This window comes from Ambystoma mexicanum, chromosome 11, assembly GCF_040938575.1.
Source record: "Ambystoma mexicanum isolate Mex_15411 chromosome 11, UKY_AmexF1_1, whole genome shotgun sequence".
NCBI classification, from domain to species: Eukaryota; Metazoa; Chordata; class Amphibia; order Caudata; family Ambystomatidae; genus Ambystoma; species Ambystoma mexicanum.
This window is the reverse complement of record NC_090934.1, coordinates 803,857,552-803,879,867: the sequence shown is the minus strand read 5'-3', so window position 1 is coordinate 803,879,867 and position 22,316 is coordinate 803,857,552.

Genomic DNA, 22,316 nt, shown 5'->3' with positions numbered 1-22,316 from the left:
TGAGGGGGAACCCCCATTAACATTTTTTTAAAAAAAATGCATTCTAAACTTTTGTTTTCGATGCTTTTGTGTCGAAACTTTTGTATGTAGACACGTTGGGCCTCATTACACGGTAGGTGGTAACCATGCCGCTATTAGCGGCATGGCTACTCCCTTACCGCATACCGGGTCCGGGTAGGCGGTATGGGGACTTACCGGGTCATTCCGACCCTGGAGGACCCGGTAAATCCCCATTCCAAATACCATTCCCCATTCCCATTTGAGCCCCCATAGGGCTCAATGGGAATGGGGAAGTAGCTAATAACGGTACTGCAATTTGCGGTACCGTTATTAGCTCTGAAGTCCCTCAGCGGGTCCCGTCCCTAACGCCTGGTCAGACCAGGCGTTAAGGACGGGACCCGCTGAGGGATCTCGTAGTAGGGCGCTAAGGGATTACCGGCACCAGTGACCTTACTGGTGCCGGTAATCCCTTAGCGCCTACCGTGTAATGAGGCCCTTTGACTGTTGAAACAGTCACTATAAACCGGCGGTGGTAGAGGAGGACAACGTTAAAAGCACTATGTTTATGTAGTGCTCCTTTTTGACCCAAAACAATAGTTTCATTAACGTGTATGGTATAGCCACTATTTATTTTGACCCCAAAATAACACTAGGGTGTGGCAGATACAACCACGTGATGTGCTGGCCATTATTTCACCACTTGGTGTTACTTTAGCAATCAACAGAGGTATAATGCCTACAAATGCCTGTTATGTCCACAAAGATTAATATGTTCCCAGGCACACATAGTCGACAGAGTGTTGGTGGAGCTGAGGGTAGGACACTTGCTTGGGAAGCAAACAGCTGCAGGATGTATCTTACCCACCAATCATTTCATATTCATTTTCTTCCGTCATTAATGATTATAATATTTTTTGTGCAATATAAACAAATGATCACTTTTTCAGGACCCCAATTATTTTCTGGAAGATCATTGGAAAACAAGTTCCTTTTCATTCTGGACAAATCAGTATTCTGCAATCCTGCCGGAAGTGGCATTTCCTGATGCTCCTCATGCCACTCCCACTCTGCAGCCTTCAAGTGTTGGATGATCACAGGCGCATTTTCCACTGGGCAAATCGTACTTAGCGCCTTCCCCATTCCCATAGAGCCCTATGGGGCGAAAATGGGAATGGGGAAGGGCCATGGTTCAATGGGGAATTACCGCCCCGCCAACCTTGGATTGGGTTGGTAATTCCCCATTGAACCATGGCGAACCCGTTACAACACCGGCACCAACCATGGTGCTAATAGCGCCATGGTTTAGTGCCCGTGTTGTAATGAGGGCCAATTGTCACTGTGAATTGCATGGCAGCACTGACTCTCCAAGAGGTGGATACAATGGGCCTCATTACGACCCTTGCGGAAGACCATGGTGCTATTAGCACCATGGTCCATGCTGGTAAGTTACCGACTCCACCATGGAGAAAGGGGGAATTACCACCCCATTACAAGGTTGGTGGGGCAGTAATTCCCCCTTCCTCCATGGCCCTTCCCCATTCCCATTTTTGCCCCATAGGGCTCAATGGGAATGGGGAAGGCGCTAAGTACGGTGCCGCAAATTGCGGCACCGTAATTAGCACCAAGGTCCCTTTGCGGGTCCCTACTTTAACGGCTGGTCTACACCAGCCGTTAAGGTCGGGTACCGCAAAGGGACCTCGTAATTAGGCGCTAATAGGTTAACGGCGCCGCAGCCTTTTACGGCGCTGTTAACCCATTAGAGCCAGGGTCGTAATGAGGCCCAATGACTGTTGATGACTGTTGATGTTCCAATTCCGCTCTCAACCTATATACATTACGGATGATAATATAGAGGATAATTGCTGAAACCTTTTGCTTGTGTTTGCATCCCAAACTTTCCTCCCCCTGCACCGAGGCACCACCCAACTTTGAACACAGGCATTAAGCCTCTTGCATCAGACCGATCAAGACTACCTTCCATTACAAGTACTTTAATGTAAAGACTAGGTATGCCCTCAATGCTAGTGACTCACTCCTCGTCAGTGCAAAAAGGCTTGCCATCATATGCATAGAAATGCTGTCTGTGATGTTTGATACATTTAAGAAGCCCATCCATGCCCTATTAAAGCAAGCATTGGCAAAGTCAATAGTTTTTGTGCATGCAGCTCTTTACTTCATTTTAGATTTATAGGTATGCATTTCTGTTGTGCCCCATATACAAGGCACAAAGCCTGCATCTTAAACAGCTTGTGACAGAGGCCAATAAAAGGCATTGGATCTCTGTAACATCAAGCATTATCAATAATGCTAAAACATACATGCAAGCCACAATCACCCTTTGCTGGAAATCAATGTCCAACAAATGATGTAGACCCTACCAATCTGTTCTCTACAGGGACAAAATGTACGACTGTACCACTATGAAAGAGAATTCAGACCTGCATAATATATGCATTCTTGTTTAAGAGGGCATGTACTGGTTGAAAACTATCATTTGCAGCTAAATTTAAGTATTCTGCTTTCAGCGCTGTACCCAGAACCGGCACAGGCTTTCCAGCCGTTCTCATGCAAATATGCCATCAACATTCATGAAAGTATGCTAAATATAACTGATTTAAGGAAGATCCTAAAGCATGCAAGCCACATGCCCATTTCTAATAGAAATATATTGAAGCAGCATTCATCCCTTACCATTTACCTCGAGGAAAACTGAAGCAGCTGCTTTAATCAGTCTATGGCTGCAGGTTTCATACTTAATAATAGAGTGTAAGTTATATGAATAACTTGAACCCTCCAAGTATGTGTGGCCCCCAGTTGAAAATTTTTGAACCACAAACAGGTGCATATGCAGGCTTATGGGGTGGTTGTTTCAGCATAGTAGAGTACAATTCTCACAGTGTATATCACACTTTATGCTATCAGTGCCCAGCCCCCTTACAAACCCTTCAAGCTACTTTTAATTATTTCTTTGCTTTTTCTTGCATCAAGTGCACCCTGACTGACACCACTCTCCCCAGAGGGAAAGGGGAAGCAAACATGAGAGAAAGAGAGGCATAAAGTGAGAGAGATAAAGAGGGATGTATGGAGAAGGAAACGAAGAAAAGACAGATTAATCTATTGGGGGGTAAGGAAGACTATGATGTTGCTTGACTAAGTGACTGTGCCTAAGAGACAGCCTGTTTAGGATGAAGAACTAGGACAAAGATGAAAGACTAGGACAACGGTCGAGGAGATAAACTATGAAAAAGGACTATGATGAAGAGAATGGGGAAGAAGAAGGACTATGATAAAATATTATGACAAAGAAAAGGGACTATGATGAATGAATATGACAGAATAAGGGACATGATGAAGGAGACAAACTGTCAGGAAGGACTGTGATGAAGGCGAGGTACTAGGATCAAGGACTATGACAAAAATGAAGAACTATGATGAAGGAATATGAATTAGGAAGAATATGACAAAGTATTATAAGAAAGGAGAAAGACTATGATGAAGGAAAAGGGCAACTGTGAAGGGCTATGATAAAGGAGAAGGACTATGATGAAGTAGTATGATAAAGGAGAAGGACTAGTCTGAATGGCTATGATGATAGTGAAGGACTAGCATGAAGGTCTAAGATGAAGGACTTTGATAAAGGAATATGTCAAAGGAAAAAGACTACAGCAAAGTAGTATGATGTTGGAGAAGGACTATGATGAAGACTAGTACAAAGGAATTCAATGAAGGACTATGATGAAAGGGAAGGACTATAAGAAGGGACAATGTTGGAGAAAGGCTATGAAAAGCGACTATCATGAAGGAGAGGGATTTGGTGAAGCACTATGATGAAGGACTATAATGTAAAACTCTGATGAAGAAGAAGGGCTTGGATGAAGGACTATGATGAAGGAGAAAGTATTGAGATGAAAGAGATGGGCTATGTTGAAGCATTATGACGGAGGAGGACTGGGACTAAAGACTATGACAAAGGAAAAGGACTATGACAAAGAGCTATGACGAAGGGCTTTAATGAAGGACTGTGAAGAAGGGAGGATAAGGCCTATGTTGAAGGACAATAATAAAGTAGAAGGGTGTTTATGAGAGACTATGGGAAATACAAAGATGATTATAGTGTAGGACCATCATGAAGGCTTATGATTGAGTAGAAGGACTTGGATGACAAAGAACTAAAATGAAGGGTAAAGTCTAGGATGAAGGAATATTATAAATGACTACAATAAAGCAAACACTATGATGAAGGAAAACAAACAGGACAAAGAACAAGGGCTATGTCAAGGGACTTTGGCAGAGGTCTATGATGAAGGAAAATGACTATGATAAAGGGCTATTATGAAGGACTAAGATGAAGTGGAAGGACTAGGATAAATGAGAAGGGCTAAAATAAAGGACTATGATAAAGGAGAAGCACTAGGATGAACGGCTATGATGAAGGAGAAGGACCAGGACCAGGACAGTGAGTTATGACTAAGGAGAAGGTCTATTACAAAGGATTATGATGAAGGACAAGGAGGAAGTACTATGAGAAAGGAAAAACACTATGGAAAAGAACTATGATCAAGGACCTTACCGAATGATTGTGAAAAAGGAACAAGACAATGACAAATAAAAAGGATTATGACAGATGTAGATGTTGTAAGATTATGACAAACAATTATTAAGAAGTTAAAGGACTTTGATGAAGTAAAGGACTATGATGAAAGAGAAGAACTAGGACAAAGGACAAAGGAGTATGATGATGGAGAAGGACTAGGAATATGTCGAAGGAGTATCATGAATTTGAAGAATTATGACAAAAGACTATGGCAAATACTACGATGAAGGACTATGATGAAGGAGAAAGACTAGGGCAAATGTGTATAACAAAGGAAAAAGACTATGATGAAATACTATGGCGAAGGGGAAGGATGGATGACTAATCATGCACTATTACATAGGACTACGACAACGTACCCCAACAAAGGAAAAGAACTATAAAGAAGGGGTTGGAACAATAAAAACAGGGATGAGCAAGATGATGGAGGAGGACAATTATGAAGGACTATTGCCAAGGAGAATGGCTAAGAAAAAGGATTATGTTGAAGGAAAAGGACTTTGACAAAGGACTTTGATGAAAGACTTTGACAAAGTAAAAGGACAACGGCAAAAAAGGATACCTATGATGAAAGAGAAGTACTGTGACAAAGGATTATGATGAAGGGGAAATATAAAGGAAAGGAGAAGGTTTAGAATGAAGCAGAAGGATGATTAAGAAGGATATTGTCAAATGAGAATGATGAAGAGAAGGAGTATGAGGAAAGATGAGAAGAAAGAGTGGCGAGTTAAAGGACACAAAATAGCAATCTGCGATGTCACCTATACATCCCTACAGAATTGTCAGTTGCCAATGCATCCAAATAGTCTGCTTCTCAATACCCTTTGTCTTTGTGTGCCTCTCTAGCATTAAAGCATAAGTGTGAGGAAATGACTGCTGCTCTGCAGGAGTGCAGGGATAAACCGCCTACTCAGTCCCAAACTTCTACTGAACCAGAAATGATCCCAATCATAAATTTAAAACAGACACAGTCCAACGGGTTTACCTGCTTCACCTTTTGTGGTAATGTGGGCCGAAGGCAGGCGGGTGTGGGGTGATAAAAGTAGCAATCCAAGCAGAAATAGTATCAAGACACCAAAATAAAAGAAAGTCTAACCACGTTTCTATAAAAATGGAATGAACTAATTAAAAACACTAACAACATCTACCCCTGTAAAGAGAACACAGAAATATTCAATAAGATATAGGATGGCACTCTGGGTACTTGAGCAGGGCTGATCAGGCAAGAACTTGAAGAGATGTCACTGTTCAAAAAGGAAATCTCTTTCAAGCAAAGGACTGAAAAGGAGGCTTATGAGTCACTATGGTCTGAAAAAATTGGGCCAAGGGATTAGAGCTGGTGCCAATACCTTAATCTTTGTCTTGGGTATTTCACCAGCAGCAAAGTATGCTTCTCTGCACTTTCTGCAGACACAACAGGTTTGAGATGATGCAAGTTGCATTTATACAGCCGTAAATCACATTGAGTCGGTGTCAAGATGAGGCTCTGTGCAGTTTGAGTCGGTCCTCGAGACAATGCAGTTCAATGGGTCCAACAGGTTTGAGTCGGTGTGCAAGAGATTACTGTGCACCGGACCGATAAGGCAACAATGATTACATTTTAGTTATGCGCTGCAGAGGTTAAAATGCTACCTCTGTCTGCAGGGGATTGGTGCTCCATCAGCTGTCAGAAATGCACATGTTACCTTTGGGTATGTCATTTGCCACTGGAGAGCATGGACTGCAGATATCAGGAGACTGGTGCGGCAAAGATAAAACAATGGCAACAATTATAACATTTTAGTTACAAGCTCTAGAGGTTAAAATGCTACCTCTGTCTGCAAGGGATTGGTGTTCCGGCAACTGTCAGGATTGCACGTTATCTTCAGGCACGGCATGTACCACCGGAGAGCATGGACTGCAGATAACAGGAGACTGGTGCAGCAAAGATACATGGATGCACCTTGTTTTTTTGCATGGAGCTTTTATGAAAGAGGAGTCTGTTCAGCACCCCCCTTTCAGAAACAGAATTATCAGCATAATTTTATTTATTCATAAAAAATAAAACTACATGAGGCATTTACAGCCCTGTCAGATGTCATTCTGTTACATCACCATGTGCACCAAAATCAAAAAACACAAAATGCACATATTGGGGAATATGAACTTAGAAAAAGAGCACTGCATATGATCATATGCCAGGCATCACCACACACACAATTCCATTAATGAAAAGTATTTTGTTAATTTAATCCTGCCCATTAATAATAATTCTTAATAAAGTGTCCATAACATATGTGATGCGTGGTTTCAGACACGGCTGCTCACTTACTTCGAAATAAGACAATACTCTGCAGTCCTCAATTGTACTAAAATAAGATGTAAAATGTTATTTTGTACAACTCCAACAGCCAGGACCTGTTATTTTAAACGTTGTTCTGTTCAGATTATTTGTGTATTTACTTGCTTTGTTCGCAAAGGGGAACTGCCGCTTCGAGTGCTGCAGTTAGTCCTTACATCAGTCACATTGAGTACCGGAGTTTGGCGCCCCCAGATGACCAATCTTTCCTTTTATTCTGTTCATATTATCGTTTTGTTGTTTTCAAATGTCTCCTTTTCCTGTTTTCAAACGTATGTTTATGTTGAAACAGGACATTCTAAACAACAAAAGGAAATGAGCATTTATTGTGTAAGTGGACCCCACTTTGTCACTCACTTAAATCACTGGAAAAATTATATGTAGGTCACATTTCCATTCAAACTACTGCCTAACATGATGGTTTCACTGTAGGAGAGGAGCAGCACAGCTGAGTCTAACCAAAGAAGCAAGGGGTGGATTGTTGCCAAGAAACAATCTAATACTTTGAGTGCTCAAAGATGGCTATTAATTAAGGACATTTATTTTATGTCATGCAAGTTAACATTTAGAAAAGAAGAACACTGGTGGAGAAATTCAAATCCAGCTCCCTCCACTGATCCTTTTTTCAAAGTCACTGTCGGCTCTCCATGCTACCTATGCTATGGTTGCGAAGCACATACAAGCCTATATCAGCTTAATCATAGCATGCTAAATCGGCATGCAGGATGCATGTCATTCAATGCCTACCCTAAAGGACAATAGACTATCTAACATATTTAGAATTGCTAAATATGGTGCATTGGTGGGCAGTGTGGCTTCCCTACAGTGACACAAAATGGAGTGAGTGGAGAGGTGCAATTAGCTTTCTTTTTGGTATATTGATGATGGAGAATAAAAAAGAAATACATTTGTGGAACGTGGCTCACTTAGATTGAGGGTATTGTGTCAGAGCAAAGACATTGCCTTGTCGGTGAAGATTACATATGTTGATGACAAGTGCTGTGAGGCTACTGCTCTCATGGTTTACAAATTCCTGCATGTGGGAAAAGTTCTTGTACATCAGATAACCAGACAACGTGATATTTGACTGGGTTTGACTGAGACTGGCATTTATTCATTTATTTACTTACTTATTTATTTGGCATTTATATTGTGCGCCTAACCAGTGGGTATCTGGGCGCTGGAAATATAGGGTAAAAAACATTGGCAGTTGTTACCACAGGCAACATACAGTACAAGCATTCAAGGGTAGATGTGTCTTCCAGAGTGTACGAAATATACAATATATACATGTGGAATATACAATTTACAGTTTACATGTTACAATATGAGGGCTCTCAGCCTTCGATTCTCTGTGCAGTTTTGGAGGCTAGGTATACATTTAGCAGTGCAGTGGTAGACAGGAGGGGTTTGAGTACTACAGGTTCCGCGAGAGGAGCAATTTTTTGAGTTTTCTGCGGAATGAGGAGTGGGAAGGATCAGATCTGATGGTTAGAGGAAGAGAGTTCCAGATTTTTGCAGCAACGACTGGGAAGCTGCGACCCCCAGCTTTAGTTCTTTTGAATTTGGGCACAGTGAGCAGGTGAGTGGATGTAGCTGGAGTATGTTTAATAATTTGTGTTGGAGTGAGCAGATTGGTGAGATATTTAGATGCAGTGTTGGTTAGACATTTATGGGTGATCACCAGTGTTTTGAATCTGATTCTGTCCTGGACCGACAACCAGCATGCATTACGTCTTATTTCAGAAATATGCCCTCTTCTGGGGATGTTTAAGGCAGCTCAGAGGGCATTGTTTTGTATGACTTGGAGTTTTTTGATGCTGGTGGTCAAGGTGCCAGCTAACAGAACATTGCAATGGTCGTGTTTCGCCAGGATGAGGGCTCTAGCTACAGTCAGGCAGCTGTCAGGTGAGAGGAATGGTCTACATGTGTTGATAAGTTTGACCGTGTAGGCTGCAGATGAGACGGTTGCATTGATTTGTCTGGTTAGAGTTAAAGAGGAGTCAAGGTATACGCCCAGGGTGTTGACTTCTTTTGAGACGGTGATGTTGTTCATATCTATTGTGAATAATTTGTATCTGTGGTCAAGATTTTTTAGGCTTCATTGTGAGCCAACCAATAGTAACTCCGTTTTGTCGTCGTTTAGACAAAGTTCATCTTGGGCCATCCAGGATTGGATCATTTGATAGAGATTGTTGGTTAGGATGGAGTCTTTGTCATAGTCCCCTGAGAGGTGCAGTAGGATCTGCATGTCATCCATGTAATTCATGTATGATATTCCAAGTTCATCTAGTCGGTCAAAAAGAGGCTTGATAAATATGTTATACAATGTTGGTGACCCACAAGATACTTGGGGTACACCGTAGAGGACTGGCGAAGGGGCAGCATTAGCTATATTGGAGAACACTCTCATAGTCCATGAACTAGCTCTTGATGAGAATTGGGCAGTGCTGGCTAGGTGACAACACAGTCTTTTGCGGTTCACCAAATCAAAGGCCGCAGAGAGGTCTAGGAGCAGTAGGATGGCTAGGTTCCCATTATCGATTTTGGCGTCCATATGGTTTTTAAGGTCAAGGAGCACCGTTTCCGTGCAATGTTTGGGTTGGAAGCCCGATTGGCAGAGTCGTTTCAAGATGTTCTTGAATATAGGCAGCACGGTCTAGGATTTTCAGAAGGAAAGGGACCGTGTTAATGGGGCGGTAGTTAGTAGGGGTGTTCGGGTCGAGTGATGGGTTTTTTAGAAGTGGGAGGACCCATGCTTCCCTTAGGTTATTCAGGACGGTGCTTTGTTCAATGGAGTTGTTAATGAGAGAAGTGATAAAAGGGTGAAGTTCTGTGACACAATCTTTGATGCAAGGGGCAGGGCAGATGTTGCCTTGACACCTGGAAGGTTTTAGGCTAGCCATGATCTTGATAACCTCGGATGTGGTGACTGGTCTGAAATCGAATGGATGAGGGGGGGTATGGGTGTGGTGTGGGTGTCCGTGCCAGTGTCTGGCATGGTCACCTTGACTATTTTTTGTTGGCGATTTTAGTTTGAAGCATTGATATTTTATCTATGAGGGCATTCTGTATGTTGGCACACCACGTGCCATCTTTTTTGGCAGGATTTAGGTGGATTCGTTGATGACTCAAGTTTTCTCAGTATGGTAAATAATGCTTTGCTGCTAGATTTGGCGTTTGCTATACGCTCATTGTAAGTGGACCCTTTTGCTTGGAGTATAGCTTGCTTGTATTTTTTTGGAGCAGTGAGGAAGAGATCTCTGTTAGTGAGGCTTCCCAAAGTACTTCAGCGGCACGTTTGTTGGCTCTGAAATCCTTAAGGTTAGGTGAGAACCAGGAATTAAGGTGAGCTTTTGGTATGGGTTTGCAGAGTTTGAGAGGAGCGATTTTATCGATGGCGTGAAGGATGGTGGTGCTGTATAGATCTACCATGTCAGTTGGATTGGCAGATGAGTGGGTGTACTCAGTGATAGGGCCTAGCAATGGGAGCAGATTGGTACGTTTGATATTCCGAGTGTTCCTTGAGAGAGATGCTGGGGCCAAGTGAAGCAAAGTTTTGGTCGATGTATGTTTGGTGAAGGTGAATGTGATGACGTTGTGGTCTGACCACGAGCAGGGGGAGTCGGCTGTGATGTTGGTTGACACATTCAAGTCAGCAAGCTAGTCTAATGTTCGGCCTTTGCGTGGGTAGGCAATTAAATGCATTGGGTGAGTCCTTGGGCAGCGATAGTGTTTTGTATGATAGTAGCATTGGGATCTAGGCTGTCATAGAGGCCAAGGTTAAAATTTCCCAGGATAATTATTCTGGACGAAGGTTTGGTATCCCTAGATAGGAGGAAGGCTATGAGCCTCATTACGAGATGCCAGCTAAAAACGGAGTCATTACCGGCATGGAGGTACTAGGCATTCGTGCACCCTTGATGGCGCTAATAGCAGCTGATTACGAGTGCGCAAGCACGCGCGAACCCCCATGCCGGTAATGGCTACTGCGCCATGCCGCTAAAGGCCCTCCAACCCCCGATAGCGCCATCACGGGACCCGCCGATACCACCTCTGCCAAGGAGCAACCCCTTAATAACGACCCGGTAATAACAACATGCTAATACTGTGTTCATAATACCGGACCTGGAAGTAACATCATCGCGTCGGAACGGGAAATGCGCCGGCGGCCATCTTTAAAAACACAATCCATTGCAATCCTCTCAATCCAACCGTGCTACAGAGGAGAGAGCAGGGCCGTAGCATCCAGCATGTCGAAGGCTACCCGCAAAACTACCCCCCGCCTGCGCAAGAAGCACTTCTCTGATGAGGAGAGCTAAACATGCTGGCTGATACCCTTGCAGCCCATGCAGAAGAGGTTTTTGCTAACAACCTCAAAAGGGACGTTCAGATGCGAAAGAAAGAAATCTGGGAGGAGGTTGCGCGCAAGGTGCAGCGGTTGGCACCACCCCCTGCATAGTCAAAGACTGTAAAAAAAAGATGGGACGACCTCCGCCTCAGGGTCCGGAACATCCTATCCAGCAATCGCAGGGAGGCCATGGCCACAGGTGGGGGTGCCCACTCACCAGTGAAACTGATGCGCTGGGAAGAAACCTGCAGCACGACCATCCAAATGGAGTCCATAGAGGGCTTTTTTGAGAAATGGAGATGGGTGATGCGACATCGGAAGATGGAGGTGGGTGACCCTGCAAACCCCATTAGGCCAAACCATGACGTACAACTGATGTGAAAGTGAGCCAAGCCAAGCCAATGCATGGCCCATCATACACACATATACAAATCCATGTCCAGATGGAGGCCCAAACCCTGCCACAATGAAATGCATGCTGTGTGCCAATCCCATTACCAACAGACACCCAACACACAGGGACCATTTGCATGTCATACATCACACAAACCTCAATACAATGGAATGCCACCTGGTACGCATCTGTGCCGAATGGATATGCCACGGCTCATGCCAATATGCCCCCGCCCTTGAAACTACCATGTGTGACACACCTATAAAATTGCAATGCATGAGAAATTAAATACTGTACAACACCAACTCATGCATCTTGCATGTAGCACTATCACTGATGCCATGCATCTCTTCTTCCCCCACAGGCACTGATGCAGAAGGTGAAAGTCAGGACCCTGCCCCAAGGCCATCTACATCCAGGGCCAGACCACAGGGCACTGGCAATTCCACCTCCGGGCAGCACCGCGGCCCACAGTTCAACCCAGGGCACGTGGACAGGCCAGGCAGGCTCATGAGGAAACCACAGCAGCGGAAGAGATTGCGACTACTGAGCTGCCAACAACAACTGAAGGGGAGGCTGATGGCACTGAGTCCGCTGCCACAAGTTCTGTGGGTGAGGCAGCAGCCACAGCCCCACTCAGCGATGTGGATGTGGAAGCGGGGGAGTACGCGGACCTTGATGGCACAATCCATGTGGAATGTCCCCACACCCCAAGCCTCCCGTCCACCCCCCAACACACCACTCAGGGCACACTGTCCAGCCCCATGCTGGATTCTGCAGTTCTACTGCACAGTCCAGATCTCACAACTACCCCAGAGGCCAGCCCTGCAATGGCCCACCCAGCCGCAGCACCCGCTACCTCCACAGCCCCCACTGACATGGAGGCACGCCTGTCAAGGGTAGAGGCCCGGCAGGACTCAATGATAGAGCTAGTGCGCCAATATGTGGCTGATGGCAAGGAAACACGCCGAGAGATCTGTGAGGCCAATGCTGGGAACATTGCGGCCATAAATTCAAGTGTAATCATGATCCGTGACAGTTTGGAGGCCATCACACAGGTCCTAACCAGCATGCTCCAACACATGCAGCGCCAGCAACCTGCACCGGTGGGGCAAAATCCCATCCGCATCCACCCCATCGTCCACACCTGCAAGCTCCGCTCCCTCCAGCCTTATGTGGTTGACGAGGCGCAGTGCAAGGCAGACAGAAATGCAGCCCCTGAACACAAAAAAAGCCCATAAATAGTGTGGGATGACAATGGGTGAGGGGGGAGGTGGTATTGGTGGTGTAGAGGGGATTAAGGGGGTGTTTATTGGAGGTATGGGGTGTTCATTGGGGGTATGGGGTGTTTATTGAGGGGTATGGGTTGTTTATTGGGGGTATGGGGTGTTTGGGCGTTTTGGGGGGAGGGGAGGGGCGTGTGAGTGGTGGAGGAAGGAAGCACTTTTTTGTAATTTTTCTTAATACACCAGTTATGTTCAATATCATTTAATGCCTGAGCATTGTTCATTTCGTGTGTGTCCATTCAATTCATGACAGCACACAGTGCCCAACTCCCCACACACCCTGTGACCATGTCCACATGGTCCCAGTGCTCTGTGTAGCACTGACACATAACCATCAACGTCACTGTGGTTCAGAAGTAATCGTCAATCAGTGATTGGTGTACAGCACGGCCATCTTGTGCATCACGTACTGGCAGGGGTGCTGCTTCTCCTCCATCATCATCCTCATCATCCTCACCCGGTGCGTGCATGTCAATGTCAGGTGGCAGTGGTACATTTCTCCGGATGCACATGTTGTGCAGCATGACACAGACCATGGTGATCTTTGCCACCTTCTCAGGGCCATAAAGGAGTGCTCCACCAGACCTCCTCTTTGTGCCTGCTACACGGTTCCGCACAGGGGTAAGTAGCCACGGCTTCAAGGGTTAGCCTCCATCACCTGCATGGGAGCACAAGGAGGTATATGTGTATCAATCTGAGCTGCCACCTTTAGGATTCACGGCCTTGGCCGCAGCTATTTGGTGTTGACATGCACATGTCCCTGTATGTATGCACACAGATTAATTTGATGCATTGTGTACTGCAATATGGTCTGCTAGCATGGATTGCGTTGTACAGATGATGCAGGGTGTTCACTTACATGCTGATTCGGATGTACTGTGGATGCGGAACAATGTCTTGTCACCCATAATTGCAGTGTATGCTACTCTGTACCTAATCACAGTAGAGACATTGGCACAGTTGTAATCATGTTTAGTCATGCATTGCGTGACATACCCATGGTGGCCTGCTTGTGCGTCTTGCATGTTGTCATTGATGTACGGCATTGGTATTATGTATGGCATTGATGTGCAATGTTTGGGTTGGGATGTTCAGGTCATCAGTGTTTAGCTCTGAGTGCATTGTCCACTCACCGGCCATTCCCACCCAGATGGAGTATGCATCCCCCCATCCCACCCAGGTGGAGTATGCATCCCCCCATCCCAACCAGGTGGAGTATGCATCCCCCCATCGCACTACCCCCATGCACTGCCATGGCCCAGTCAGGCAATTTACCGAGCAGCCAGGCACGTCATCCAGCATGCCGCTCCATGTAACGGGGTAGCGTGGAGTTACGCAGCACCAGGGCATCATGTTTAGATCCGGGATATCGGGCGCAACAATGTGTGATGATCTTGCTGGAGTCACATACCATCTGCACATTGATGGAGTGGTATTGCTTGTGATTGTGGTACACCACCTCATTGGCATGAGGGGCCACCAATTCTACATGGGTGCAGTCGAGGGCACCGACTCAATTGGGCATGCCTGCCAGTGCATGGAAGGCTACTTTGGTGTCAGCGACCTCCTGGCCAGTCCGTGGTAGGTAAATGTGGATGCTTGCATGCTTCAGGAGGGCATCAAGCACTTGGGTCAGCATGTGGGACAAGAGTGGTTGTGATATGCCATGCAGCTGCCCCACTGTGTGCTGGTAGGTGCCTGTGGCCAGGAAGTGGAGCACAGATCCCACCTTTAGTAGAGAGGGGATGGCAGTGCAGATTTCTATCAGGCTGACAATATCATTGTGTATCATGTCCACTATGGTGGTGATGGTGTCCTGGTCCAACCGGTATAGGGTGTGGATCTGCTGAGGGGTTAGATTGAATGGACTGGGTCTGATGCGAGGGATTGGTGGCTGCCTACGTGGTACCACTGGCTGCACTGGTGGAACTTGCTGGGCCTGTCTCACCCTCCTTCTCCTCCTGCGTCTGCTCTGTGCTGCCTGTTGTTGTGCTGTAGTTGTTGTTGTTGCTGTTGTTGCTGTAGTTGTAGCAGTACAGGCATGTCCCCAGCCCCATGATTGCAACAGCTAGTGGGATCATTTTGGTGTAAGAAGGGGTGTGGTGTGTGAGTGTACTCCTTTTGTACTGGGACAGGCTCCATTGGCTCCACCTGTGGTGATTGTGTGCACCTGTGGCAGTTGCCTGCACTGCAGGTTTCTATTTGCGGGTGGTCCGCTATGCCTGTATTGCCGCCTTTGTGCAGGCCCTAATTACCGCCTTCTGGATTCCGGGAAGAGCATGCCTGCGTAACTTTTGATGTCCTCCTGTTAGCGGCATCCCAGTATTGGCGCCGTGAAGGGGCGCGTGTACGCGTGCATGCCGGTAAGAAGGGGCACGGTATGGGCGGTGGTGATATTGGCTGAATGTCGGGTCGTAATGGCCCAAACCCGTTAACGATGCTGGTAATGCCATTCCGCCTTCCTTTTTTCATGACCTCATACTCATAATGAGGCCCTATGTCCTCGTCGAAGGATTGAAGTGGCCATGGTGGTCTGTATAGGATGTGCATGGTGGTGGTAGTGGTGTGGGGAAGAGACAGTTTAAGGGAGAGTATTTCCCCTGAAGGGAATGGCTGGTAGGGTAATTCTCTAAAGAATAGGGAGGAATTGGCAATCAGGGCAACCCCTCCTCCTTTGGCTGAGGTTCTGCCTTTCCTGTCTATTGTAAATCCCTCAGGGATGTACTGGGCCTGCTTCTGCATGTATCCAAGTTTCTGTGACCGCGAGTAGGTCAAGTTTGTTAGTGGTGATAAGGTCGGAAATGTCAAGGGCATGGGCTAATAGTGACCTAGCGTTGAGAAATCTGCCCTTGATGGTTGTATCATCTGTGGTGCTGGTAGGTGTGGGGTTAGCATTAGGCGAGGGAGTAGCGATCATTGGGGGCATGCTGTCATCTATTACACTTTCTGTTGCCGGATTAGGAAATCGGGCGCTGTCTCTAGTGTATGGAACAACAGGCAACACCAGAGGCTCAATGGGAGCACTGTGCAAATGGGCAATAACGGTGATGCATAGGGCAAGTGGCAGCCTAGTAGGCTCAGTGGGAGCGCAGTACGATTGGGCAGTAGTTGGCATGCAAGGAGTAGGAGACAACATAGCAGGCTAACTAGGAACTCAATACAATTGACCATCTGGTGGCGGAGAGGGAGGATTGTGCAGCCAACACTGCACAGGGCACCCACAGTGGAGGGCAAAGAATGGATTGGGCCAGAATTGCATCACTCTGCTTACTTTTAGGCTGCCTCATCAGCGGCATATGTCTATGCTTCTCTATCAGCCCAGTCGTGGGCCTGGGGAGCCTGTTCACCGGGCTTTGGCTGGGCATCTTCAGCTTCAATCCTAGCAGCAACAGCTCATGCATCTCCGTAGGCATTAGTATTCATGGAGTAGCATGAATAGACTGACATGTTCTGCTTTTTTAGCATGTGCTAATATCAGGCCACATCCATAGAGATCTGTTGCAATGGCAGGGTTTTGAGTCAGGAGCAGAGTGAAGAGACGAAGGGTTGCATAGCAGTCAGGAACAATGATTTGGGCTCTTAAAAAGGAGCTCATGGCTTTAAGATTGTCTTCTCGATATGAGTTTCCTCACTGGCCTTCTAAGGTAGGGCCTGGACTTCACTTTTGCCTTTAGTGGGGGTCAGGGAGCTTTCTTTGCTTATCTGGGTGTGTTTGGAGGACTGGCCAGGGCGACCCTGGTTTGAAAATACATGGGAGCAGGGACCTCTGCGGGAGGCATTTCCACATAAAATCCTCTTGGAAACTGCAAGTGCAAGTCTGCGTGGCAATTTCCAATGAATTCTCAACGAGAACAAAAAGGACCCTGAAAGATTTTGTGATGAGTTTTTGAAGCCTCCTTACCTTGCTGCAACTTTTAAAGTGAGAAAAAGTATAAAACGAAAACACATGCCAGCGTCTTCTTCAAAGTGATTTAGCATGTTTATAGACGGGGTTGCAAGCCTAGCCTAACCGTTATCCAATAACCAATGCCATTTTCTTCCCTCCCTACCACATATTAGAGGGATGTTAAAAGTCCCCTTGGAGATTTGTACTTGCATGAGGCCTAATGGCACCAAACTCCTTGGTGACTTTTAATATCCCAATAATGTATGGTTGTGCGTATGTTATTCGATGTAAATCTACACTATGGATGGAGAGCTCACAGGTTGAGTGCTTGATTCTAAAATGGGGCAAGCCCACACATCACAAGCTCAATTCCTCACAGGGACCAACACTCAGCCCTTCTTCCTTTCGAGGTCAATCATTTGAGTACCATTAATTGAGTAATGATATCAACTATTTTAAATACAGCACATGGAATCTGGAAAATCTCTCATGAAGCACTATATACAATCCTGGCATCATTATATACAGATCATCACTAATCAATCCATTCAAAGGCAATTTATTTTGCCTTAAGTTGTCAGCAGTGGTAATGCTCGAGTTAAGATCTAAAGATCAATTCCATTGGTGACCTTTCAAGAAACTCTAATAGGTACAAGAGAATGTTTTATTGGCGATGAATGGTCAGAGCTATTGCATCTTACCCAGTGAGAATTCATAGGTGGTCATATATAACCCTGGAAGGTTTTTTGCCAATGGTTGAACAATTATTGACTTGCTCATGACCAAGGAACATAATCTTATTCAAGGCCATTCACCCTAAAAAAACAATAAAAATAATAACATACATTTTTGGCTCCAAAGAAACCCTCTAAAAATATCATAAATCAGTTAATATTTTTATCTTGATATACTAAATATCTGGAGGTGTAAAAATGAAAGGTCCATCACACAGAAAGGAAATAGTCCAATTCAATCCTACCTGAAGACAAGGGAATATGCAAAATACTAGCCAAACATTGGCAAAAGAATATTATTTTAGATGAAAAGCCTTACTGGACACATCAGATAGTTTAAGCTAGTAATCTACCAAAATAATGGTTAAGATCCTGGTAAAAATAAAAAGCCCTAATGTGACCACCATTTCTATAACATCCACTCCCTCCAATTGTACAGCACAATTGTATTCTTTTTGACACCAAAGTAGCATCCAATAAAAATCGAAGTAATTTATAAAAACAAAACCGTTTCCCAAATGTAAAAGTTAATGCAAGTTTTAAAATCCTGCTGCTTAGCCCTACATTTTTAGAACTTTTTCTCCCATCACACTAGACGAGTTTAACACTGTATTTTAAAGCAATTCCTATGGCCTCCTTAAGAGATACGTGTCCAGCAAGAATCGTGAAAACAGTTGGTTCATCATTATTTAGGAATTGTGGGATGGATCTATCTTTGTCGGTTTAGCTCCCTGTCAGCTAAGACATTCCTGCTGGTGCTTGGACAAGGAATGGTGCAATATGTTTTTTTTAAAAACTACTTTTGGATCAATTGAACCCAGTAAATGTTTGCCCCATTTTGGGTTTACCAAATTTTGGACAAATTGCTAAAATGACAGGTATTGACAAACTGCAGATCCATGCACAGGATAACCAACTCCTTAGTCCCTTTCCACTTTGGATTTCTCCTAGAGGTGGGCACAGAAGTGGTAACTACAACCATGATGAAACAAGAAGTGGATGTTCCCAAAGTGGGGAACTCCCGTCCCCTGCACACTGTCTAAGATCTGTCAAAACAGACCAATAATTTTTAACCATATGGTGTCTGATATACAAAACACCATATGTAGTTGATGCTCTTCAAATTTATTTATATACTGTTCATCAAAAATAATTGAAATGGAATTCTTTCATAAATATTAATAAACCAAAACTTTCATGATTAACACAAGAGCTTCAATTTAATTCATCATTTGATGGCCCAACACGTTTCGAGTATTCACTCTTCATCAGGGGCAAAATTCACAATTTTCAAAGTTTCTAAAAAAGCAAAAACAAATTACGGAAGAAAGTATTAATGAATAATATTATAAAACTTAAACAAATCTACTGTGCAACAACAGTTTGTGGCAATCAAAACAATATACATCTTCAAACCAAGCATGATAAATGCATGATATGGGTAACATCTATGTAGTTCTTCCATATTGACATCAACATTGTTATCAACCTAATGATGTACATTTTAGATTAAATTAGTGAATTCAACACTCCAATCAGTCCAGAAAACTAAGGACTATTTATTTGAACCAAACCTGTAGATAAGTGTATGATTAAAAGATGTGAAGAGAAGTGAATTCTGCTGACCTTGTGTTTAGGATGTATTTTTCAAACTGGAATAGAACGTTTTCTTAAAAAGGATGAAAAACATCCGGCATCATATGTGGGAGGGGCTATCACCCAGGGAATACAGGATACTACCTGTAAAAAATAGTAATCGGGGATATTAAGGGCTGAATATGCACAATTAACAAAATGAAATGTATATTAAAAAGAAGGTGCTAACCTTATTAGGTGTATATGCCACATGATGCCACTCCAGCCACCGCAGTAGTTTCCAAAAGGAATGTATATCAAGCCCGTACTCTATTTCTATGAGTGATCAAAAAGACTCCACATCAGTGAACTGCATGGGAGGGAAGAAAGAGTATACAAAAAGTACTTAGTCTCATGGTGTAATGGACCGGGTCTACAGTAACCCAGAATATAAATCAATTCAAGACTTACTTATTTACACGAAAAAGAAGTCGCTCCGCAGAACACGCGAAGATTCACAGGAGCAGGCGCCGCCTCTGCTGGATGTAAACGTTTGTATCGTTGTCCACTTAATATAGCTTCATTAGGGTGACGATTGCGCGTCCTACGTCACACGCGTCATAGCCTGATCCCGTCAACGGGAGCTGACGTCATCGTGCGCATGCATCGTGCAATTGTCCGGTAATTAGCATGATTGAGATGAAAGACGCGGCCACGTCAGAATTGGATGTGTCAGAAGTACATGAGCGTGATGATAAAATTATCATATACGATTGTAAGGAGAAGTGGAACGCATACGAATGCATTCCGAAACCGCTCGAGATCGAGTACCCAAATAAATTTAGCCAAACAGAAATGTAGGGATACGGTTCAACAAAATCTGTGAGGAGTGTAATCATAGTAGGAGTTACTTACACAAATGGGAAGAATAACTCAGAAGTAGTAGAAAGTGACGGAGTGGAATCTATATCCTACGAAAGATGGTCATGGACATATAATATGATCTATTGTTATTGTCAAAAATTAATGTTAACCTCAAATGATAAAATGTTCACTCTGTTGCTGTTCCATCTATGGATTCACAATCTGATACATGACATACACATCTGTATATATACAGTACTTGAATATTCATAGTAAGCAACTCCTATGTAGTAATGACTTCTGATACAATATTCAACTCATTTAACAGTATCTGGTAAATATGGTAAAAACTGATGGAAACTGCTAAATAGAGAAATGGTAGCTGTTTTATAGAAAAGGTCCCAGATAGTAATCTTCATTAATCCCTAGTGGGTTAAGAGAGTCAAGGCGATGGATCCAGTATAATTCTCTTTGAGATAATCTCTTTTGTATATCTCCTCCTCTTGGGAGCGGGTGGAGTACCTCAAGTATAACCACTCTCATTTGTGCAACATTGTGTTTGTGATCTCGAAAATGCCTGTAGACGGGTGACTTAATATTTTTGGTTCTGATGTTTCATTTATGCTCCGTCCATCTTTCTTTGGCTTGCCTGGCTGTTTTGCCCACATAGTATTTACCACATGGGCATCGTAGCGTGTAAATGACATGTTTAGAATCACATGTAGCATATTGTTTGAGTGGAATTTTCTTGCCAGTGTTGGCATGTCTGATGTGATCACCCTTAATTACATTTGAGCAGTGTTGGCAGTTGAGACAGGGAAAAGTTCCATTCTTTGGTTTGCTCAGGGTGCTTTGTGTAGATTGTCTTACTTTTTCTGCTTTGATCAATCTGGCTCTAAATTTACTGCCCCTTTTAAATGCTAGCATGGGTGGTTCCTGAAAAAGAGTATTCAACTGAGGGTCTGTTTTGATAAGGTCCCAGTTTTTATGGATTATTCGCTTTATTTGAAAGCTTTGACTAGAATATCTTAGTGTAGGTATTAAGTTGTTTTTGATATTCTTAGGTTTCTGTTTCAAAAGTTCTTCGCGACTTTGTGTTTCTGTTCTCCGTATCGCATTTTCTACTAGGTCTTTAGGGAATCCTCTTTCAATAAATCTGTTTTTTAGGATCCCAAATTCAATTGTTACGCTCACCTGGACCCCACAGGGGTGTCGATTGGACCCGGACAGCTGCGGTCTCCGTCAATGTGATGCGTAGTGCAGAGATGACTGCCTGGACTGGCCCGCCTAGTCTTGTCTGTTGGACCCGAAGAAGTATTTTCCTGCAAGTGGAGACTGGGATTAGCCACCTGTGGCTTTTAGGGATAGCCTCCCAACTGTTCTCGCTCTCCCCCACTAATCACCTCCGATATCCCCTTAGTAACCTCACCTTATGTTTGTAAAAGATGAGCTCTCCATCCTGCGTGTCTTGCAGGGGCGCGTAGATACCAGTTATTTCACTGGTTTGAAGGCGTTGGGAGAGTTTCGGTAAGCATTGACTCTGAAGTCCCAGGCGGGATTGGTAAGTATCAAGTTCAAAGAGTTCAATGTGCCCGATGTTCACTCTTGTCCCCTTCCTTCCTTAAGTTGCAACTGAGTTTGTGAGAAGAAGGTCTCGTAGCTGCTGCTGGCGTTCAGGTAAGAGTCTGTGTTACCCAACGCTGTCCGGTAACTATTGCATACGTTAACGTGTTGTTTTTCTCCCTCTTTACAGATGCGGCATATGAAGATATGGAGAATAATACCGCCGGTGGTAAATCGGGTAAGTCTATGGTGGTAAGAGGTAGTTGTTGATTCCTTTGGCTCACCTTGTTATTCTTGTGACCCTAGGTGCCGGAGTACGGCGAAGAAACGATGGAGACAGTGCCGGATCGAAAGATGCTGTGAGAACTGGTGAGTATAGCGCTGTCCAGGAGCTGGCGTAGTGACGCGTGCAGGACTGATGTACTTTCCAGGTCGGGAGATGAAATGGATCCGGAATCAGGTGAGGAATTTGAAATAGGTTCGTTTTCTAACCTTATCCTTTTCTTCCTCTTTATTCTAGGAGCTCCGGATTCGAGGTGGGCGTGGCAGAAGACTGGATGCTGGCTGCAGGCACGGTGAGAGTCACGCTGCTGGATGCAGAATAACACGAAGCATGTGCTGCTGTCGGGCGTGGTTTAAATAGCCTCCAAAGAAGTCCCAGGAAAGAAGTTCCCCAGGAACACACCCGAGTAAATAATAGTCCCTGTAGTAAAATAGTCCCATCCGGGCCT